Here is a 16,206-nt window from a genome sequence, read left to right on the forward strand (position 1 = left end):
AGGCTCCTTCAAGGTTCATTAATCCTTCTGTCTGCCTTCTTCTGTTTTCCTGCTTACCATTCGGACTCTCACTGTATTCTGGTGTCAGGGGGTTTCTGCCCCATTTTAGCAGTCTATGAAGTCTAGCTGGTCTCATCGATATACCTTCTTCCATATTCCTATCTGCTGTATTCTACTTACCTTACAGCTGTTTCAAAATCTCTTTGAGGTAACTAATAGAAGTCCCTAGATCGCTTTGCCAGAAAAGACAAATTATCCCAGAGAATAAATCCAGTCCAGGTTTTCTCTAACCTACTTTTTCCTTGTTTTCAGACAGTTCCTTAAATGGGTGCATCATCTACCCAAAATCTCTGAGCAGGGATCTATGGACATCACAGGTTCTCAGTGGGTCCGACTACTCGATACGCAGCTGCCAAAACTCTAAATCAGGCCCTATCATTTTTCTGAAACACTACATATTTCATGCATAGCAACTTTAATCATGATCATAACCAGGTAACATTGTAACATGTAAAAGGACAAAAAAACGTTCATGTTTGAGAGTGTGAGATAAGCCTTGCAAAAAATATTCAACATTTCAATACAAACGTTTTATTGGATGTACAAATCATCAAAATAGTTTATGTTCAGAAACAATTACAAAGCAAGGTCTCCCTGTATGTTAGGAGAGGAGGAGCTAAAGAAATAACCTACCTGGAAAGAGTTTTTTTTAAAGAATATTTCTGCTAAACAGGAGCCTCAGCAATCAATGCTTATCACAGGATGTAGTGGAAAAATGATCCTAGACCAGACTCTCATACGAAACAACTTTATGAGCCATAGTTGTCTATGACTGCTGCCTTGTTCTATGAATCAAAGTTAAGGGCCTATACGCCCAAGAACTTTCATGTGATACAGTAATCAAGAATCAACGTAACTAAATTATCTTGTGTTACAGGATCAAAGTCGTGAAGATTCTTAACCATCCCTCCCTTGTGACTGTGGGTAGAGTGGCTAAAGATTTTAGCAGAGAACATCTTGTGGAATTGATCTTCTTTATGATCAGACAACGGAACGGAGTTTATTATGACAATTTGTCACATATAGCTACTGCATAAAATCTCAGTCATATTCCAATGATATGGACCTCAGATTTAAGCCCTCTCAGTAGATCTTTCTTAGTCCCTAGACTTTTGTTGGTAGCCAGTGAGCCTCTGCACCTGTGAGAGTTCACAGTGATCCCACTGACCTTGTGGGATAGTACAAAGAATATAGTTGAATTGGAGATTGCACAGATTCTGCAGAAAAATCTACAAGGATATCTTTTGGTTGAGAACCTTTCTCTTTAGATTTGAAGGTACCTGACACAGGGAATCTACAAAACCTTATTACATATTAAATTAATGTAAAAGAAATCACCAGCAATAAAACGAATATTAGCATAAGCAAATAATAAAATCCTAGCATTTTATTTAAAAAAACTGTCTAAGAGAATTCAGTCTTATTTTTTTCAATTCTGTGAAATGCACCCAACCCTATACATGTTTTCCTGTCTCCTGGAAACATAGAACTTTCATTTAAGGAACTTGGTGCTCGTCATTCAAAATATACCAGCACAACGTTGCCCTCTCTAGCAACAAGCTAAAATGAGGGACTTTTATACTGTGTTAAAGTAAATAAAAAAGGGGTCAACACAGAGTACTTAATTCTACAGATTTTAATTACAATAAGAATTATAAACACCTAAGGGGCAATACTAGCAACAACAGTCCCGTTTACCAAATGGCCTATGAAGAGTATTAATTAATAAATAAAGCTATCCCAGCACCCCTATATAGAATATAACACCCCTAAAGTCTTTAAAAGCAAAAAGAAATACTAATTTTACCTTACCCTTCAAAGTATTTTAGGTTCCCTTATTAAAGGTAAAGGTCAAAGGTTAAAGTTCACAAACTCTGCGTCAACATGAAAACTTGCCACGCCTCCTCATGAAAGATTTGCACGGTGGGAGAGTCACAGGACACTTATATAATTTATAAACCGAATGGAGACAATAATCGAAATGCCCCTCATTGTGGTATTCAATGCTTAGAAGATGCATTACAAAAATGCAGTAATGTGCACTTTGATATGCACATTAAAGGATATGCAGCTGAATTTGGTTATAGATTAGAAAAACAAATAGATGGACAAGTCTGTGACAAATGATTAAAAATGCATCACAACGCCTTTGGAACTTGACTCCTCAAGAACAGTCAATAACAAATCTTCAAAATTAGGCAGCGGTCATGGAGAAAATCCATATTTTCAGTACGTTTCGGTGCATGGCATGGATTAAAAATTTGCAGACAAAGTACATACAACATCTTTTTTGGTTACAAAAGCTAGCAGTTTTGTGAGTTTATCTAAGTGGACTGGTGTCAAATGCGAAACCAGATGAGGACAGAATATATCTTTTTTAAAATGAAAAATGCATTTAATAATTTTCTTTTCTGAATAAGAAGGCCAAGCAAAAAAAGGACAAATAACGTAGGAGGCACCACCTCATGTTTTTAACTCACTGAGGAAACTGGGCCTGAAAGGAACAGTTTAGGTCTATGTTATCAGTCAACCGTACAATGTAAGGTTTAATAGAGGCAATTGAATATGCTGGAGCCCTTAAATGGCAAAAGTCAATGTAACCGGAATGTATCTAGCATGTGTTTGTTAGTGACTGGTGCTGTGAGCACTTATTTGATTACTTGGACAAAAGGGCTGTACCTCTTTTAATCATAACCACTTAACTGCTTGTCTGAAAGGCCATGATTAGGGGGACAATGATGAAAATGAAAACAACATAGTGCTTGTAAATACAGGTAGGTTTGCTGATCTTGTCTAGAACTATTATCACAATAAGTAAGCCTTTTCTTAAATGACTGTGCAACATCCACGTATGGCATTGTGGACATTGACTGCAATTAGAAATATCAGGTGTGGCATTAGATTGATGAATATACCAATCAAGCAATATTCGTAACACAATTTGCTTTTGTAAATATTTTGGGTCCATATATACGGATCATCATCCTAAGCTTCTTTTTGATTAGACAATATTTGCTTACTGGCATCAATATTCAAGGACTTGCATAGAAACCTGGGGCGAGGGTATCATCCAAACGGAGACTGTGTAGACTTTATTGACCTAGAACTGGAGGTTGATGATCTGGCAAGTGACGTTAATGTGTCATTTCAGTAAAAATTCCCCTGATAATCAACTACGAGGTGAAGGCCAATTCAGGCCCTGCAATCTATACATACCTTCAAGGCAGAATCAGATACTTGTTAAGGTAGTTTTTGAGGATATTAATCCTGTTCCATTGACGTGTAGGAGTAGTTGTTGGGCAGAGTCAGTCAATATTCTGAGTTGAGCACTTTTTATTGGGATGTTGAAAGCTCAACAAGAGAAATGTCCTGTGCAGGAGCGCGCTTGAGACAAAGCAGTGTTCAAGGTCGACTAAAAAGAATTGGATACATAAAGGAAGCTTAATACAATCAATACAACATTGAATATTATTTGATACTGTTTGTGGTGGCAGGATAATCGTAAGAGTGTGTGTGTGTCTCTTTACCACTATTATCTGTGGAGGTTGGCACAGTGCAAGCCTAAACATCTGCTTGTCATGTCTTTTTTCTTGCACAAGATCACCCGGTTTAGATGTCTTTTCAGCCTCACCAGTAGCTCTGAGCATGGCATGTTAAGAGTCTTGCATCTATGGCCTCTTGTAGGTCATAACAGATGAAGGTGTCATAAAATGTTGAGACTATGCCACTCCCCGTGAGGAATCTGACAACAAAGGAGCACTGCAAAGTATTTGGTACATGGCTTGGTTCTGGAAAACATTTCTCAGCAGAACGTTAGTAAAGTTCACAACATCAAAGATTACATTAAAGTCTCATTTGTCCTCTCAACAAATCTATTCATCTGTGATGGAAGAGATGTGAGAATTGAAATGGCACTCTTATAGGAGTCAAAGAATAAACTAGAGAGCTTTTGCAGCAAAAACCGGGCCAGTGTCCGAGTGAAAGGTGTGAACCAAGCACATCACTATCATGGGACAGAAAATATGTCACACTGCAAATGTTCACATTGTGCTGTGGCCAAACCCACAAGATCATGGACAAGAATAGATAGCTGCCAACATTGCTGGCAAGAGAAACTTGGATAACATAACCCACGTACATCCCCTCAAAAAGACGAAATGACTTAGAGAAAGGAGTGGGTTTGGGTCTCATATTAGAGGACATTTTTTACTTTTTAGATCAGCCACTGTATGATGTTTAGTATTCTTCAGCATTAATGTCCAACTGTATTGTAGTTGAATAATTTTTAAAGAAGACATAGCAGTTTTGAACCAGTGTCAGCCCTCATTCTCAGCTTTAGTAAAAACATCATCTTAAGATTTATTTGGAAAGAATCTCTCTCCATTTTCATGGATCAATACCATAAGTTTGCCTCTGGGTCCCAGAGTGCATATATTCTTAAACAGGAAAGCTTCTAGGTAGGCTCCCGACTGTAAAGGTTGACTTTATGGTTGATGTGTGTGGGGGAATTTTTAATATGGTGTAATCTTGATGATTGTTACCACCCACCACCTTGACAGCTGACTCATATATAATATTTCCTTTGAAGTGTACTCTGATGTGCATTTGTTTTAATGGGTGCTTGCTTTGAAGTTGTTGTTGTTGTTGTTTGAATACCTTCTTATATAAAGGTTCGCTTAATCTGCCTTCCTTTTAAGTCTCCATAACTGTTTCACTGCAAGTGTTTCAAGTCCATGCTGTACTCAAAGAGTAATTCTGAAACAATCAGTGTGGGGCCTTACCGATCTGCTCTTTGTAAGGGAAACAAAAAAAGTTAGTATTGACACCATTTATGTGGTAAAGTTACCTAATGTTCCAGTATAACTATACAGTGACAAATTCTGCGCTGTCAAATTTTCATTTCCCTGAACAACTGGAATGAAAAACTGTAAAGGCATTATATAGGAAGTCGTCAGAACAACTAAATGACACTGCATGAACTCTTGATTGCTATGTAAAGGGTTATATTGAAATTAAATGTCTGTGGCCAACTGAAAGTATAGCCACTCCGTCCATCTCATGTTTGAAATTAGGTATGCTAGCATCTGTGGCAATTTCCTAAGTGGATCAAGGGGACAAAATGATTATATTTTTCATGTGGGCTTTTGCTCTCTCTTCAATATGGTAACCATGAAAAATGTTTTTATGTGTGCTGGAGTAGTGTACAGATGTGATATGTATGAAATGGGTACTAGGGCCAGATGTATCAAAATCCCATTTTGCATTTCCTAAATAGCAAATGTTAAGAAATAGATATTTGGGAATGCTAAATGGTATGTAACAAAATAGCGATTCCCTAATAGCAATTCCCACAGAGTCTTAATCGCAATTAGGGAATCGCTATTTGGAAATGTGACTCCATTCATTCCTATGGTCCTAAAGGCCCATAGGTGCGAATGGTTTTGTGTTACCTAATTTAGATTTCTTATTTGAAATCTCAAATTAGGAAATGCAAAACCAAGGGTGCCTACGGGCCTAAGTCCCCCTTTGATGCACCCCTAAAATAAAGTGTGCGCATGTAAAGTGCACACATGGCCTAGGAGCATGTGTGTACACTACAAGGCACTTAAGAAAATGCATTTTTTTAAAATTGCACATGGTTACCATGAACTTGGAGTTGATGGTAATAGCATTTCCTAAATGCCTATTTTGCATTTAGGAAAAGCTTGCTGCATGTGTTTAGAGAATCGCAAATAGGAAAAACCTATTTGTGATTCCTCTTTTAGGGAACCACAAATTGTGATTCCCTATTTGGAGTCACAATTTTAGGGAATTGCAAAAAAGTGAGATTTCCTAAAATGGGACTGCCAGTGCCTTTCACACATTTGGAAAGGGAGTTTTGCATTCACAAACGGTTGAATTTAGCAATTTGCACCGTTTGCAAATGCAAAATGGTTTGATACATCTAGCCCTTTGTGTTGTTCGTCTTTCATTGTAAAGAACCTAGGTCTGGTTAGCCGGAGTGGTAACCAAGTGTGTGCCTAAATGTAAGTTATTTTTATGGGTTTGCAAATACTAAGCTTTTAGCAGGCCTCTCTGCAATTATTTTGGTAAATTAATGTTGTCTTCTGTCTAGATATCTTTTGAGAAGGTTGCTGATATTAGTTTGTAGAATATTTTAAATCTCTGAGCATAATTTGGCAGATATGGAAAGACAAAATGTAAAAGAAAATTTTAAAAAAGAAAACCCACTGTGGTGAGGTTTAGGGAGTTCATTTGGAGGTTTTAATATAATGATTTTTTTTTTGTAAATTGGTAAATTATCGCGCTAACACTTTCCCTTCAATGGACAGTTCATATTCCAAGAACATTACTTTGGTTTTGCTATTTTGGATGTTCTGAAATGTATTTTGTATTCTAGTTCCCTATAAGCTATGCCATCGAATTAAGGGTCCCAATGCAGGACTTCCAAAATTCTAGTTGAGAACACACCTGTATTGTTCCAATATTTCCATGATTAAAAAGGTAAATGTGAGTTAAGGGCCTACAAATGCAAATGCAAATGCAAAAAAAGAAATCCAATATTGTGATGTAGGAGCTAAAGACTTGCTGAAGAAACCATCTGCCACATCCAAGCTTGTTTTGATTTTTTTAATATGAACTAGATTAGCCTTTAGTCCTGTGCAGCACCTAATATGCTATGACATTTAAGATTCTCAGTATCCATTCCTACTGGTGTGTCCTGAATGGCTTGGAGCCTGAGAACACCAGTGGTTCATGGGAAAATGACAGGGAATGACCACGCTTTTAAAATGGAGATAATATATTTCGAGTATCCAGTTAAACCTTCGGCCTTAAACGGTATGGTGCTAAACATGAGAGATATCTCTAAAGGGAATAATGTAGGGAGTTACACCTTTATCCTAATATGCAATTTTTTATAATGAGCTGGTGCTTTTTTCCTTGTCCACTCAAAAGGAAGTAATCATGTAGTGTTGTGGGTACAATCAGGGAGAATGCTTCAGTTATGACTTTCTTGCTTCTGAGTGCATCTATTATGAACTACTGCAGCCAATCTCCCTAAAGGTAAATCAATCAATAAGTTATTTTGGGGCACATAACTCATTCATAGTGTCTCAAGGCACTTGTGGGGTATGTCCTCAGGGTTCAGTCGAAGAGTCAGGTCTTGAGGTCCTTCCTGAATTGAGGTAGCAATGGGGAATGTCTGAGGTTGAGAGGTAAGATGTTCCAATCTTTTGCCGCCAGGTAGGCAAACGATCTTCCTCCAGTTGAGGACTTCTTAATGCAAGGTACTGTGGTGACTGACTGCTGGGAGGAGCGGAGGGGTCTGGAAGGGGAGAACTGGGGAAAGCAGTGGTTGAGGTTGCTGGGTCCGATTTTGTGGAGGGCTCTGTAGGCATGTATGAGGAGTTTGAAGTTGATCCTCTTCTTGACGGGGAGCCAGTGGAGGTTTCCCAGGTGTCCTGTGATGTGTTCTCGGTGGGAGATGTTCAGGAAGAGTCTGTCGGCGGCGTTCTGGATTTTTTGCAGCATGCTTAGGTTCTTCTTGGTGGTTCCGGCATAGAGGGCATTGCCATAGTCAAGCCTGCTTGTGATCAGGGCATGTGTCTCGGTTTTGCGGCAGTGGCTTCTTATCCCTCTGAAAATCTTCTGTAGGAGTTGGAGGGTGTGGAAGCAGGTGGATGGGACAGAGTTGACCTGTCTGGTCATAGTGAGTGCTGAGTCGAGGATGATATCAAGGTTTTGTGCATGGTCTGTGGGGGCCTGGGGTCTGCTGAGAGTTGGGGCCACCAGGAGTCATCCCAGGCTGAGGAGGATGGTCCCAGGATGAGAATCTCGGTCTTGCCGGAATTCAGCTTAAGGCAGCTCTCTTTCTTCCAGGAGGCGACTGCTTCCATCCCATCTTTGAAATTCTTCTTGGATGTTGAGGGTTTTTCAGACAGGAAGATTATCAGCTGGGTGTCATCACTGTAGAAGACAATGTTCAAACCATAGTTCCTGACAATAGGGGCAAGCGGGGACATGTAAATGTTGAACAGCGTGGGACCCAACGAGGATCCTTGGGCTACTCCACAGCTGACAACTGTACTTTCTGACAGGTGTCCAAAAAGAAAAAGGGAGCACACTGCCTTGCATTCAAGCGGAAAATAGCCCCAAGGCATCATGGTAAATGCAGTCATTTAAATATAAATAGCGAGAATTTTTCAAACAATGATTCACCCTAAGTAGGTGCAGCAAGTGCTGTATCGCTGTAGAAAGTCTTTCACCTAAGGTAGGTGCAGCGAGTGCCGTATCTCTGGACACGTGTTTCTGGCTTTCGGCCGTCATAAGCAGAGAGCGTATGTAACTGAAGGGGTCGCTTGAAATGCTGCCAAACGTCTTCACAGGTTTTTGTACCACTCAGTAGGCACACAGGTGCATCGCCAGTGCTCGTCAGCAAGAGGCTCACGGGAGCCGTCATTTAGACATCCAAAAAGAAAAAGGGAGCACACTGCCTTGCATTCAAGCGGAAAATAGCCCCAAGGCATCCTGGTAAATGCAGTCATTTAAATATAAATAGCGAGAATTTTTCAAACAATGATTCACCCTAAGTAGGTGCAGCAAGTGCTGTATCGCTGTAGAAAGTCTTTCACCTAAGGTAGGTGCAGCGAGTGCCGTATCTCTGGACACGTGTTTCTGGCTTTCGGCCGTCATCAGCAGAGAGCGTATGTAACTGAAGGGGTCGCTTGAAATGCTGCCAAACGTCTTCACAGGTTTTTGTACCACTCAGTAGGCACACAGGTGCATCGCCAGTGCTCGTCAGCAAGAGGCTCACGGGAGCCGTCATTTAGACATCCAAAAAGAAAAAGGGAGCACACTGCCTTGCATTCAAGCGGAAAATAGCCCCAAGGCATCATGGTAAATGCAGTCATTTAAATATAAATAGCGAGAATTTTTCAAACAATGATTCACCCTAAGTAGGTGCAGCAAGTGCTGTATCGCTGTAGAAAGTCTTTCACCTAAGGTAGGTGCAGCGAGTGCCGTATCTCTGGACACGTGTTTCTGGCTTTCGGCCGTCATCAGCAGAGAGCGTATGTAACTGAAGGGGTCGCTTGAAATGCTGCCAAACGTCTTCACAGGTTTTTGTACCACTCAGTAGGCACACAGGTGCATCGCCAGTGCTCGTCAGCAAGAGGCTCATGGGAGCCATCATTTAGACATCCAAAAAGAAAAAGGGAGCACACTGCCTTGCATTCAAGCGGAAAATAGCCCCAAGGCATCATGGTAAATGCAGTCATTTAAATATAAATAGCGAGAATTTTTTAAACAATGATTCACCCTAAGTAGGTGCAGCAAGTGCTGTATCGCTGTAGAAAGTCTTTCACCTAAGGTAGGTGCAGCGAGTGCCGTATCTCTGGACACGTGTTTCTGGCTTTCGGCCGTCATCAGCAGAGAGCGTATGTAACTGAAGGGGTCGCTTGAAATGCTGCCAAACGTCTTCACAGGTTTTTGTACCACTCAGTAGGCACACAGGTGCATCGCCAGTGCTCGTCAGCAAGAGGCTCACGGGAGCCGTCATTTAGACATCCAAAAAGAAAAAGGGAGCACACTGCCTTGCATTCAAGCGGAAAATAGCCCCAAGGCATCATGGTAAATGCAGTCATTTAAATATAAATAGCGAGAATTTTTCAAACAATGATTCACCCTAAGTAGGTGCAGCAAGTGCTGTATCGCTGTAGAAAGTCTTTCACCTAAGGTAGGTGCAGCGAGTGCCGTATCTCTGGACACGTGTTTCTGGCTTTCGGCCGTCATCAGCAGAGAGCGTATGTAACTGAAGGGGTCGCTTGAAATGCTGCCAAACGTCTTCACAGGTTTTTGTACCACTCAGTAGGCACACAGGTGCATCGCCAGTGCTCGTCAGCAAGAGGCTCACGGGAGCCGTCATTTAGACATCCAAAAAGAAAAAGGGAGCACACTGCCTTGCATTCAAGCGGAAAATAGCCCCAAGGCATCATGGTAAATGCAGTCATTTAAATATAAATAGCGAGAATTTTTCAAACAATGATTCACCCTAAGTAGGTGCAGCAAGTGCTGTATCGCTGTAGAAAGTCTTTCACCTAAGGTAGGTGCAGCGAGTGCCGTATCTCTGGACACGTGTTTCTGGCTTTCGGCCGTCATCAGCAGAGAGCGTATGTAACTGAAGGGGTCGCTTGAAATGCTGCCAAACGTCTTCACAGGTTTTTGTACCACTCAGTAGGCACACAGGTGCATCGCCAGTGCTCGTCAGCAAGAGGCTCACGGGAGCCGTCATTTAGACATCCAAAAAGAAAAAGGGAGCACACTGCCTTGCATTCAAGCGGAAAATAGCCCCAAGGCATCATGGTAAATGCAGTCATTTAAATATAAATAGCGAGAATTTTTCAAACAATGATTCACCCTAAGTAGGTGCAGCAAGTGCTGTATCGCTGTAGAAAGTCTTACACCTAAGGTAGGTGCAGCGAGTGCCGTATCTCTGGATACGTGTTTCTGGCTTTCGGCCGTCATCAGCAGAGAGCGTATGTAACTGAAGGGGTCGCTTGAAATGCTGCCAAACGTCTTCACAGGTTTTTGTACCACTCAGTAGGCACACAGGTGCATCGCCAGTGCTCGTCAGCAAGAGGCTCACGGGAGCCGTCATTTAGACATCCAAAAAGAAAAAGGGAGCACACTGCCTTGCATTCAAGCGGAAAATAGCCCCAAGGCATCCTGGTAAATGCAGTCATTTAAATATAAATAGCGAGAATTTTTCAAACAATGATTCACCCTAAGTAGGTGCAGCAAGTGCTGTATCGCTGTAGAAAGTCTTTCACCTAAGGTAGGTGCAGCGAGTGCCGTATCTCTGGACACGTGTTTCTGGCTTTCGGCCGTCATCAGCAGAGAGCGTATGTAACTGAAGGGGTCGCTTGAAATGCTGCCAAACGTCTTCACAGGTTTTTGTACCACTCAGTAGGCACACAGGTGCATCGCCAGTGCTCGTCAGCAAGAGGCTCACGGGAGCCGTCATTTAGACATCCAAAAAGAAAAAGGGAGCACACTGCCTTGCATTCAAGCGGAAAATAGCCCCAAGGCATCATGGTAAATGCAGTCATTTAAATATAAATAGCGAGAATTTTTCAAACAATGATTCACCCTAAGTAGGTGCAGCAAGTGCTGTATCGCTGTAGAAAGTCTTTCACCTAAGGTAGGTGCAGCGAGTGCCGTATCTCTGGACACGTGTTTCTGGCTTTCGGCCGTCATCAGCAGAGAGCGTATGTAACTGAAGGGGTCGCTTGAAATGCTGCCAAACGTCTTCACAGGTTTTTGTACCACTCAGTAGGCACACAGGTGCATCGCCAGTGCTCGTCAGCAAGAGGCTCACGGGAGCCGTCATTTAGACATCCAAAAAGAAAAAGGGAGCACACTGCCTTGCATTCAAGCGGAAAATAGCCCCAAGGCATCATGGTAAATGCAGTCATTTAAATATAAATAGCGAGAATTTTTCAAACAATGATTCACCCTAAGTAGGTGCAGCAAGTGCTGTATCGCTGTAGAAAGTCTTTCACCTAAGGTAGGTGCAGCGAGTGCCGTATCTCTGGACACCATGATGCCTTGGGGCTATTTTCCACTTGAATGCAAGGCAGTGTGCTCCCTTTTTCTTTTTGGATGTCTAAATGACGGCTCCCGTGAGCCTCTTGCTGACGAGCACTGGCGATGCACCTGTGTGCCTACTGAGTGGTACAAAAACCTGTAAAGACGTTTGGCGGCATTTCAAGCGACCCCTTCAGTTACATACGCTCTCTGCTGATGACAGCCGAAAGCCAGAAACACGTGTCCAGAGATACGGCACTCGCTGCACCTACCTTAGGTGATAGACTTTCTACAGCGATACGGCACTTGCTGCACCTACTAAGGGTGAATAATTTTTTGAAAAATTCTTGCTATTTATATTTAAATGACTGCATTTACCATGATGCCTTGGGGCTATTTTCCGCTTGAATGCAAGGCAGTGTGCTCCCTTTTTCTTTTTGGATGTCTAAATGACGGCTCCCGTGAGCCTCTTGCTGACGAGCACTGGCGATGCACCTGTGTGCCTACTGAGTGGTACAAAAACCTGTAAAGACGTTTGGCGGCATTTCAAGCGACCCCTTCAGTTACATACGCTCTCTGCTGATGACGGCCGAAAGCCAGAAACACGTGTCCAGAGATACGGCACTCGCTGCACCTACCTTAGGTGAAAGACTTTCTACAGCGATACGGCACTTGCTGCACCTACTAAGGGTGAATAATATTTTGAAAAATTCTTGCTATTTATATTTAAATGACTGCATTTACCATGATGCCTTGGGGCTATTTTCCGCTTGAATGCAAGGCAGTGTGCTCCCTTTTTCTTTTTGGATGTCTAAATGACGGCTCCCGTGAGCCTCTTGCTGACGAGCACTGGCGATGCACCTGTGTGCCTACTGAGTGGTACAAAAACCTGTAAAGACGTTTGGCGGCATTTCAAGCGACCCCTTCAGTTACATACGCTCTCTGCTGATGACGACCGAAAGCCAGAAACACGTGTCCAGAGATACGGCACTCGCTGCACCTACCTTAGGTGAAAGACTTTCTACAGCGATACGGCACTTGCTGCACCTACTAAGGGTGAATATTTTTTTGAAAAATTCTTGCTATTTATATTTAAATGACTGCATTTACCATGATGCCTTGGGGCTATTTTCCGCTTGAATGCAAGGCAGTGTGCTCCCTTTTTCTTTTTGGATGTCTAAATGACGGCTCCCGTGAGCCTCTTGCTGACGAGCACTGGCGATGCACCTGTGTGCCTACTGAGTGGTACAAAAACCTGTAAAGACGTTTGGCGGCATTTCAAGCGACCCCTTCAGTTACATACGCTCTCTGCTGATGACGGCCGAAAGCCAGAAACACGTGTCCAGAGATACGGCACTCGCTGCACCTACCTTAGGTGAAAGACTTTCTACAGCGATACGGCACTTGCTGCACCTACTAAGGGTGAATAATTTTTTGAAAAATTCTTGCTATTTATATTTAAATGACTGCATTTACCATGATGCCTTGGGGCTATTTTCCGCTTGAATGCAAGGCAGTGTGCTCCCTTTTTCTTTTTGGATGTCTAAATGACGGCTCCCGTGAGCCTCTTGCTGACGAGCACTGGCGATGCACCTGTGTGCCTACTGAGTGGTACAAAAACCTGTAAAGACGTTTGGCGGCATTTCAAGCGACCCCTTCAGTTACATACGCTCTCTGCTGATGACGGCCGAAAGCCAGAAACACGTGTCCAGAGATACGGCACTCGCTGCACCTACCTTAGGTGAAAGACTTTCTACAGCGATACGGCACTTGCTGCACCTACTAAGGGTGAATAATTTTTTGAAAAATTCTTGCTATTTATATTTAAATGACTGCATTTACCATGATGCCTTGGGGCTATTTTCCGCTTGAATGCAAGGCAGTGTGCTCCCTTTTTCTTTTTGGATGTCTAAATGACGGCTCCCGTGAGCCTCTTGCTGACGAGCACTGGCGATGCACCTGTGTGCCTACTGAGTGGTACAAAAACCTGTAAAGACGTTTGGCGGCATTTCAAGCGACCCCTTCAGTTACATACGCTCTCTGCTGATGACGGCCGAAAGCCAGAAACACGTGTCCAGAGATACGGCACTCGCTGCACCTACCTTAGGTGAAAGACTTTCTACAGCGATACGGCACTTGCTGCACCTACTAAGGGTGAATAATTTTTTGAAAAATTCTTGCTATTTATATTTAAATGACTGCATTTACCATGATGCCTTGGGGCTATTTTCCGCTTGAATGCAAGGCAGTGTGCTCCCTTTTTCTTTTTGGATGTCTAAATGACGGCTCCCGTGAGCCTCTTGCTGACGAGCACTGGCGATGCACCTGTGTGCCTACTGAGTGGTACAAAAACCTGTAAAGACGTTTGGCGGCATTTCAAGCGACCCCTTCAGTTACATACGCTCTCTGCTGATGACGGCCGAAAGCCAGAAACACGTGTCCAGAGATACGGCACTCGCTGCACCTACCTTAGGTGAAAGACTTTCTACAGCGATACGGCACTTGCTGCACCTACTAAGGGTGAATAATTTTTTGAAAAATTCTTGCTATTTATATTTAAATGACTGCATTTACCATGATGCCTTGGGGCTATTTTCCGCTTGAATGCAAGGCAGTGTGCTCCCTTTTTCGTTTTGGATGTCTAAATGACGGCTCCCGTGAGCCTCTTGCTGACGAGCACTGGCGATGCACCTGTGTGCCTACTGAGTGGTACAAAAACCTGTAAAGACGTTTGGCGGCATTTCAAGCGACCCCTTCAGTTACATACGCTCTCTGCTGATGACGGCCGAAAGCCAGAAACACGTGTCCAGAGATACGGCACTCGCTGCACCTACCTTAGGTGAAAGACTTTCTACAGCGATACGGCACTTGCTGCACCTACTAAGGATGAATAATTTTTTGAAAAATTCTTGCTATTTATATTTAAATGACTGCATTTACCATGATGCCTTGGGGCTATTTTCCGCTTGAATGCAAGGCAGTGTGCTCCCTTTTTCTTTTTGGATGTCTAAATGACGGCTCCCGTGAGCCTCTTGCTGACGAGCACTGACGATGCACCTGTGTGCCTACTGAGTGGTACAAAAACCTGTAAAGACGTTTGGCGGCATTTCAAGCGACCCCTTCAGTTACATACGCTCTCTGCTGATGACGGCCGAAAGCCAGAAACACGTGTCCAGAGATACGGCACTCGCTGCACCTACCTTAGGTGAAAGACTTTCTACAGCGATACGGCACTTGCTGCACCTACTAAGGGTGAATAATTTTTTGAAAAATTCTTGCTATTTATATTTAAATGACTGCATTTACCATGATGCCTTAGGGCTATTTTCCGCTTGAATGCAAGGCAGTGTGCTCCCTTTTTCTTTTTGGATGTCTAAATGACGGCTCCCGTGAGCCTCTTGCTGACGAGCACTGGCGATGCACCTGTGTGCCTACTGAGTGGTACAAAAACCTGTAAAGACGTTTGGCGGCATTTCAAGCGACCCCTTCAGTTACATACGCTCTCTGCTGATGACGGCCGAAAGCCAGAAACACGTGTCCAGAGATACGGCACTCGCTGCACCTACCTTAGGTGAAAGACTTTCTACAGCGATACGGCACTTGCTGCACCTACTAAGGGTGAATAATTTTTTGAAAAATTCTTGCTATTTATATTTAAATGACTGCATTTACCATGATGCCTTGGGGCTATTTTCCGCTTGAATGCAAGGCAGTGTGCTCCCTTTTTCTTTTTGGATGTCTAAATGACGGCTCCCGTGAGCCTCTTGCTGACGAGCACTGGCGATGCACCTGTGTGCCTACTGAGTGGTACAAAAACCTGTAAAGACGTTTGGCGGCATTTCAAGCGACCCCTTCAGTTACATACGCTCTCTGCTGATGACGGCCGAAAGCCAGAAACACGTGTCCAGAGATACGGCACTCGCTGCACCTACCTTAGGTGAAAGACTTTCTAGAGCGATACGGCACTTGCTGCACCTACTAAGGGTGAATAATTTTTTGAAAAATTCTTGCTATTTATATTTAAATGACTGCATTTACCATGATGCCTTGGGGCTATTTTCCGCTTGAATGCAAGGCAGTGTGCTCCCTTTTTCTTTTTGGATGTCTAAATGACGGCTCCCGTGAGCCTCTTGCTGACGAGCACTGGCGATGCACCTGTGTGCCTACTGAGTGGTACAAAAACCTGTAAAGACGTTTCGCGGCATTTCAAGCGACCCCTTCAGTTACATACGCTCTCTGCTGATGACGGCCGAAAGCCAGAAACACGTGTCCAGAGATACGGCACTCGCTGCACCTACCTTAGGTGAAAGACTTTCTACAGCGATACGGCACTTGCTGCACCTACTAAGGGTGTATAATTTTTTGAAAAATTCTTGCTATTTATATTTAAATGACTGCATTTACCATGATGCCTTGGGGCTATTTTCCGCTTGAATGCAAGGCAGTGTGCTCCCTTTTTCTTTTTGGATGTCTAAATGACGGCTCCCGTGAGCCTCTTGCTGACGAGCACTGGCGATGCACCTGTGTGCCTACTGAGTGGTACAAAAACCTGTAAAGACG

General features: G+C 43.0%; 1 protein-coding gene across 1 annotated transcript in view; it reads right to left on the bottom strand.

Annotated features, from left to right (window-relative positions):
* Window positions 1–16,206, bottom strand: part of FBXL2 (F-box and leucine rich repeat protein 2) — a 403,194-nt gene that overhangs the window by 148,541 nt on the left and 238,447 nt on the right. The window lies entirely within an intron of this gene.

Source organism: Pleurodeles waltl, chromosome 2_1 (genome assembly GCF_031143425.1).
Source record: "Pleurodeles waltl isolate 20211129_DDA chromosome 2_1, aPleWal1.hap1.20221129, whole genome shotgun sequence".
In the NCBI taxonomy this organism is placed as follows: domain Eukaryota; kingdom Metazoa; phylum Chordata; class Amphibia; order Caudata; family Salamandridae; genus Pleurodeles; species Pleurodeles waltl.